The sequence below is a fragment of the Pinus tabuliformis genome, chromosome 8, assembly GCF_031772625.1.
Source record: "Pinus tabuliformis cultivar Carrire ecotype Pingquan chromosome 8, CPIR1, whole genome shotgun sequence".
NCBI classification, from domain to species: domain Eukaryota; kingdom Viridiplantae; phylum Streptophyta; class Pinopsida; order Pinales; family Pinaceae; genus Pinus; species Pinus tabuliformis.
In genome coordinates this window covers 1,077,765,033-1,077,773,888 of record NC_142294.1, presented here as the reverse complement: position 1 = coordinate 1,077,773,888, position 8,856 = coordinate 1,077,765,033, and positions in this window count along the sequence as shown.

The window sequence follows — 8,856 nt, the reverse complement described above, 5'->3', positions numbered from 1 at the left end:
AAGGTCATGAGACACGTATTCCAAGTTGAATGGTGGGCACACATTATAATGGGCATCACTTTATTAATGTCTATGGAAATTGGAAAAGGTATTGACAAAGGAAAAGAGGCAATAAATGACATTTAATATGAGAAATAAAGGAAAAGAGGAGAAGAGGGAGATGAAGAGACACAAATATGCATGCAAGGGAAATTAGAGAAAAAATGAAGGAAAATGAAGAAAAAATGAAAAAATAAAAGGAAGAGACTAGACATCAATGATAAAAAGGCATTAGAGAAACAATTCAAAACTTTTTGTTAGTTTTAGCTTTGATCGCTTTCAAGAAGAGAGCTCCAAGAGGAGAGAGATAACAAGAAAAGGAAAAGCAAAGTAATTGTGGGGAATGGAAAAAAAGGTTAGATAAACAACTTCAACAAGTGTACATTGCAGGTAACAAGTTGCATGTGTGATTCCATTATTGAGATTTGGATGCATGTGGTTCTTTGGTTATGTTGTTGTCATTGGTATGGTATTTTCCTATATTGACAGTGTTTTTAGCCTTTCCTTGCCATTTCCTAGATATCCACGATGTAGTGGGTTCTCTATGTTGATTAAGCTTTGGATGACCGATTGACTTAGATAGCACTAGTCCTTACAAGCCCCACTTATATTTATATCTATGCATTCGACTTATTTTATCCGACCATATATAATTATATATATATATATATATATATATATATATATACATTGATTGATGAAACATCAACCTCCACAACCCCTTTGTTACCCGGGTCTGTCACCCTAGCCCTTACACCTTATGCCTTAATGAAATACTCCGGGGTATTCCCTCTAGGTTGATCGGTCAAATGGGCCACACTGTGCCAATGGGAAATGAGGCGCGACCACGTGTTAACCACCATGTCCCAACCATACATCACCCGAGGCACTCGAACATGCCATCTCTTTTAAACCCTCGAGGCTCACCTCTGGGATTACATGTACTCATGGGACCACTTTGTGTTGTTAACAATTCTATTGATCCTATGTACTCGCAAATGTAGCCTGACTTATGTCATCCTGCTCCCCATCTATTATGTGCTCTTGTAAATACTATAGGAAAGAGCTTGTGAGATGATGTGGGGCATGGGGCCACACCTCCCCATGCATCCTCGCTCATGGTTGGTCCACTGCATTATTCCTGCCATGATTTCCTGCACTAAGTCATCCTGACTCTACTCTCCTAGCTCTTCCTCTGTGCATTTCCTTCTTAAGTTATGGGAAGGAAATCCTAAGACACGTCACCTCGAGTCCTCCCATTCCATGCATTAATGTATGCTCAACCAAAAATAACTCTTTAATTATGGAAACCTGCCACGTATACCTGACCCCTTCATCCCGACTCCCTTCTCTAATGTGTCAAGGCTTAGCTCCGGGTGATACAGTCCGGAACAATTTTTTTTTGTTTCCTACTGCACTTAAGTTCTGTCTATGTGAGCCCCAACAAACCTTTAGCATTCTCTTATGTTGCGGTAATGGTTTCTACCACCGACTAGTACACAGCTCCAACTCACCTCGACCTGATCCACAATGTAGGCCTTGCAGATAGGGTTTACCTAGTCGATGCTATAAGGTTAAGGTTATGCCTAAATTAGGAACAATGCCATTCACAATAGGAATTTTCCCATGGCCTGATTAAGGAGGTATTATCTGGATTCATGAGTAGTACGATCGATCTTGAATCTGGTGATTTTCATAAGGAATCACTCCCATTCGGCGCTACACACATTTTATGTAGGAAATCAAGCATGGCTCGACTATGGTGGTTCTACAAACATCTCAAATTACAACAGAGTCCAACCATTGTCATTAGTCTTATTAGGGAACCCACTGTGGCTATCCTTCCTAAGCTTACGACAAAGCCACTCTCTCCAGGTTCACACTGTCTATGGTGGAGAACATTGAACATAAAATTTTCTATTCAGGCTAAGGGCCTTTCAATCCAGTCCCTTAAGTTTCTATGGTCTCTCAGGTTTTCAATGCCTCATAGGGATCAATCGAATCTCAGTTTATAGATCCTCAAGTCTCATCCGAGGATCAAATGTAGACCGCAAGCATAGAAGAAAAAGCACAAAGCATATGGTGCCAAAAGGACTGCAAGGAGATCAACACTCCTCAAGGAGACCAAGACGTCTCCTCTTAAGTTCGATTATGAGCCTATAAGTGTTCCCTTCATAGGGACAATGAATTCCAGACATTACAATGATATTCATCAAATATCCCCTACTACAGACTTGTTGACTCCTAGAAGTCCTCCAATGCTCACACCACACACCATAGTGCAACCTAGGGCCTACGACAAACATACAAGTAATTATGTGCTCTTATGTGGGCACTAAATGTATGATGGACTGAGAAACATAGTTTGTAAAGGGTTCTTAGGCAACTTGCCTATTAGCAAGGACCTGAGGATGATTACCCCAGATAGGTTGCCAACCACTATCAACATAAGGCTAAAACTAGATATTCAAGCAAGGTTTTACTCCATCATTGCAATACCAAGGAAACATTTGGAACATAACTCCTATCCTTGGGAAAAGTTCATATCAAAGAATGCATAAAAAGAAGTGCAGGGACATAAAAGAAAGTCATGCAAAATAAAGAAGACATGCTTTACACAACACAACATACCTATATATTAGACCAAATCCTGAGTAAAATGAGAGCATAAACCCAACCCTCATGTAGTGCATCACCAAGAGCTTGGTGAAGTTCCCCATAATAGATTAATATTGATAAAGATAAGAGAGGAGGGAATCCTCAGCCTTATCACATTATAACATAATCCATGTCAATTTAAGCTATCGTCCATGTAATCATCATGTAGTAACAAGAATAAGTTCTCATGCTAAATATTACTATAATTATATCAGGATGTTTATAGGCTATTCCAATTCCTTTAAACATTGCACAACATGTTATCCATTTGTGTGATACTGGCAATATAGTCATGTACATTTCACATCAACACCATTTCAAATCAGAAATGTTTTATGCATTCATTAACAAAAAACATACATAAGAGACACTTATCTTGTAAATATTTGGGCAGCTGAGTTTGGGGCTAAGATTTTCCACCCAACCATAGATAGTTGCAACCAATTCTCTCTTGTAGCTATCACTCCCGAGCCATATTCCAGAGACTGAGGGGTATTTTTCTCAAGTGATAGACCACAACCTTTAGTTGTTTCAGGGACTCCATAGATCTCTCCACCTCCACCCTTCAACTGAGTTTCAAGTATCAATTGCACAGGGAATCGAGAGACAATGAATTGTAATAAAAAAATGCATAGGGAATTGAGAGAATCATTGTATCCACTCTTGAAACTCAATACCGTAATTCCACCCAAATTGGGGGACTCCAGAAACACAACCAATCAAACACAAAACAATTAAGCCATCCAAAATTCATCTAGGAATTTTCTGAAGAATAATTTCACCACCCCAACCCTTCAGAATTTGTTGAGAATCACCATCTCCACCCTATGGATACTGGGGACTCGAGAGGAAATTTCTTCCCCACCTAGAATGATCTTCTTCCTGACTTATTTCCGACTGAGAGTTATCTCCTTGTTCTTCTCCATTGATTTTTTCTTTTTCTTTTTTTCATTCTCTCTTAGTAAGCTGCCCGAGCTTGCCTCTTTTCCACCCCGCTTTTTTCTATTCATTTGAATTTCCATTCCTTTCATCCACAATGGTTCTTTTCCTACTATTTGATAAGTGGTACAAGATATTTTTGGCCTGTGGGGTTGTGAAATGTCTCCCCACTCTCTTGTCTGTTGATTGTAGTCCAACCTCCCACTTTCACTTGTGTGCTCTAGCATAACCCTCTCAATGACATTATCCTCCTCATTTATTTTGTGTTCTCCTTTGAGTGAATTTTCCTTTAAGGAAGTATGGCCTCTGTCCTCTTGTCCAACATCCTATTTAATGGTAAGCACCAACTTAATTAAAAACCATACTCTTTAGATGTCGTAGAAAAGCTAAAATCCAAAGCAATTTCCCTCCTTGGTCTCTGGAATATGTGTCCCATAACTCAACCCATAGTTCATTTATGAACATATTTACATTGCAAAATGAGGTTAAGAAATTAGGTCTATCAAAAATCCCTCACCGTTGGGGGAACACCATCCTTGGTGTTCTAGAATGGGGATGGGATGCAGTAAACTTGTTGGATGTTTGAATTCAACTTTTACTTGATCGCATTCTATACATTTAGTAACAAAATTAGTTGTTTCTTTCTTCAAATTTGTCCTGACTATTAGAGTCTTTGGTATCCAGAATGGCTTGAATATGGCTTGTCATGGAGTTCTCTCATGATGAGCCTCTTCAAATCATCACTATTTGGTACATCTATTCTATTCTTGAATCTGATTAGACCATCACTTATGAGATGATACTCTTCATCCTCACCATCTTGTTGAAACTTCTCCTTCATTTGCTAGTATTTTTCATCCCGTTATCCTACATTTTTGACCCTTTCAACCAGGTCCAGTTCATAAGAGCTTATGGCTTCCAATGATTTAGTTGAATCCTTCTTTTAAGTGCATCAACCATATTGTTCTCTTTTCCTTTGATGTACTTTATTTCAAAGTCGATCTCTCTAAGTATAGCTAAACATCTATCCTATGTTGCGTTTAACTTGGGTTGTATAAATAAATATTTGAGTCCACTATGATCTGTCATAAGTGTAATTTTTTAGTCAAGGAGGTAATGCCTCCACATCTTCAATGAATGAATGATGGCAACCAAATCTAGATCATGAGTCACATAGTTTACCCCATGTTCATTTAATTTCCTTAACTCATAGCAAACTACTTGTTCGTCCTGCTTCAAGACTCCACTAAGCCCTTCCTTGCATACATTTGTCCATACCAAAAACTCCTTATCCCTGATCTACAATACTTAAGACTGATGTGTTTGTGAGTAACTGTTTCAATTGCTTGAAACTTGTTGCACACTCAACTATGCATTCAAATTTATTTCCTTTTCTTTGCAAGGATGTGATAGGATGGTCAATCCTAGAGAAGTTTCAGATTAATATCTTGTAGTAGCCTGCCAATCTCATGAATGATCAGACCTCATCCACATTATTCGGTGTTGGCCACTCCACAGTTATGTTCTAATCCAGGGTTAGTGGGTTGGGGTTTATGAATTCTTCAACATGTGTTTGTGTGTGTATATATATAGATATTGTAACATTGAAAGGAAAATAATGAAAAATCAATCTAGGAGTCTCGGTTTTGGGATCTAGGGGAAAATCTATGTGTATATTTGTTTTATGTTCTTGTCATTGTATAATTTTCTGTTTGAAGAATTCATTTGAAGGTAATTTCTGTACAAGATTAAAACCTATAATCTCTTAATTGTCACAATACAAGATACCTCTGTAGTATTTCACTTTCTTCCTTTTCAGTGTGGTTGTTGGCCTTGTCATCACTAGTAGTTTGCACAACAAACAAATGACAACCCTTTCGGTAGCTACGCTTGGCTTGCATGGCTGAAATTTGCCTCACCAACGTGGGATTTTTCTGCCCTTGCAATATTCTTTTCCTTCCCGTTTCATCTAGGCACTCAATTTCCTTCTCATAACAGTCAACTTTAGTATGGTGCTTATACAACCAATCAATACCCAATAGTACAATGTACGCCTCGAAAGGTAACATGTTTAGGTGCGCTGTTGTTGGCATGCCTTGAAGCTAAATCACACTCGATCTAACCCAATGACTCACACTTCTCTTTTTTCTTGTTGTTAATTGAACCATAGATGGTTCTATGTGCAATTCCTGGGCCAAATTACATTTTTCCACAAGCTCCGGGCTAACGTAACTATATTTAGAACTGACATTAATTAAAATGGAAACAAATTGATTACAAAAATTACCTTCCATCTCAATTATGGATTCTTGGTGGTCTACCTAACGGTTGTCCACTGCTGTGTAAATTTTGGGTAAACTCTGAGCTACATCACCCAATGTACGAGATTTCTAGGCATTATAAATTTTTGGTCAAGTGTTTCTTTGGTGTGGGCAGTGCATTTTCTGGTGTTTTTAATCACACGTCAAACATTTCATAGGTTCTTTAAATTCATATTTGCATTGCTCTACTACTGGTTGTTGCGTATTTCCCTTAGCATCTTGGATGAGTTTATGCTGGAACTTATTTATAGAAGTTGGGTGCTTGCTGTCCTTTTTATTTGTGGATTTCTTGGGCCATTTCTTTTTATGTTCAACATTATTCTTGGCCTTCTAGTCGCTTTTAGTTTTTGGTATGTGATTTTGTTGCTTATAGCAATATTTCAACTTCTTAATGGAATCATTCAACGTATGAGGTTCCAGAATCTCAATTTGATCCTTGAACGCTAGAGTTATGCCACTAATGAATTGATGGATTTTTTCCTTCTCAACCTTGAGATATGGTGTTGGAAATAATACTAAGAGGGGGGGTGAATTAGTATTTACAAATCAATAACTTTTTCATTTCCATAATTAGATTTATATACGCTACTTTAGTGAATGGAACTTGCGTGTGCACACAACTGTTCTTAAGGCAACCATCGTATATCCACTGAACTTATGATTCAGTTAATTCATCATATATTGATATTTAATTAGTGCATCAATACTTTATTAAACATTAAATAGTAACCATGTGCAATAATAACATAATAAACCATCACACATAAGAAACACACATGAACACCAATATTTAAGGTGGAAACACAATGTGGGAGAAAAACCACCTGCTGCTGTTGTCTCTGTCTTCTTTTTAATATAAAGAATAATCTATTTACAGTCTTGTATTGGTGCATACTCATACCGGTATGTAGGCACCCACCTGAAAAAGGCTACAACCTTCTCTCATTTTCCAGCTTTAAATGGAAGGGAGCTACAACCCCCTAGCTCTTGTACTAGCCAATATGTTTACTAGTATGTAGGCGCTGACCTACAGAAGGCTACAACCTTAACTCGTTCTCTAGCTGCTACTATAAGGGAGCTCCAATCCCTTGATCAAATCACCAACCACTACTGGAAGGAAGCTTCGACTTCCTCACTGAAGGCTCCAACCCTCAACATCCTCCAGGGACCACGTTTCATGAATTTTCAGACTGGATACTCCTGGTACATACAAACACAATATGCAGGCCACGTATCATCAAATTTTCACACTGGACCCATCAGCAACATTGAAGCTCAAAATCAATAACCAGTGCAATACATCCATCAAATACATCTGCATCAACCAATCAATCTTTGACATAACTGAAACCCAATCATCAATCTCTGAATTAGCCATAACTGAATTAATCAATCACTAAAACCTCTAACATACTAAATCAAACAATCACTGAATCTATGACATACTGAATCAATCAATCACTGAACCTTTGACACAACTACATCAACCATTCATTCAAACTTAATCAAATTCAACCAATCAACTAGAACAGAAATATCACTGTAACCAGTACACAAATATGAACCCAGAACACTGCATCAACAACCAGAACCAATTGTAACTTCAAAAAGTCATGTTTCAGAATGTATACGCTCCTTCAATGAAGCTAACCTGTGTGTATACGCTACTTCCTTTAGCCCAACCTGCGTATACCTCTAAAGATATTGAATCATAAAACCTATGAACCACAAACTGTACCAATCAGTGACATTCTGAAGATCTACTATCATATTACAGAGTTCTAAATAGATAGCAACAAGGATCACCCTTCTTTCTCAATCATTCAATCAATCAGACTCAATTTCCTTATACATTCAGTTCTACTTTCAGATCTAAGAAGACATCATTGAAAATTAGTAGTAAAACAACAACACTGATATGATAGATCAATCATCCCTGAACATCAAGCTTTTCTTTTGCATATGCTACTTAGAAGAGCCGAACCAGCGTGTATACGCACCTTCACCAAAGCGAACCAATGTATAGATCTGCAAATACTTACTTATAACTTCGCTGCAATTCCAGACTTCAGACATAGCCAGATCATCACATATAAAGGATAAAACATTCGTTAGCAATCAGATCTAGCCCATCCATTATCAGATCACATAATGATAAGTCATTATGATTCTAATCCATTGTTAGATCTCATCCATCATCAAACACTCAGGTGAATACTTAGTTCAGATCAAGCAAAGAATCAAAAACCCATAACATGCATATTTTCTTTTGATCTAACACTTCATAAGATATTCATTACTTTTATACTTAGCCCTTTGATCTTCTCCTCCTTATATATTTTTAGCCTTTCTCAATACCTCAGACCAAAACAACACTTAGAGCCTGTGGTATTCTTAGACGAGATCAAATAACCATTACTCTGCTAAATATTGTGGGCAATACCATGGTATTGACCCTTGGTATTCTTTCACCTTAATTTCCTTAATTTTTCAGCCCATACACACTTTTTCTTATATTAAAGTGCATGCATATGTATACGCTCTTTTTGTACAGTGATCCCGTGTTACACGCTCTTTCTGTACAATGAACCTGCGTATACAACTTAACAAACCTGAAAATGTATTTTTTCTTCAACTTCTTGATTATGATCTGTAGTCCTTTGTTCCTTCATCCTATTATTTTGTACCATTACTTTGTTCCATTTGAATAGACCTGTTATAATGTGATTTTCCATTGTACATTACTTTTGAACTGATTCCTTGAACTACCCTGCATTTTGTAACATCTGTAAACACAACTGGATGCATTCTGTCACATCTGATATCTCTCCTGTAGATTCATCTAGTTACGTAGATTCATCTAGTTACCATATACAAGTGAGTTGTTCTGCTACAAGTG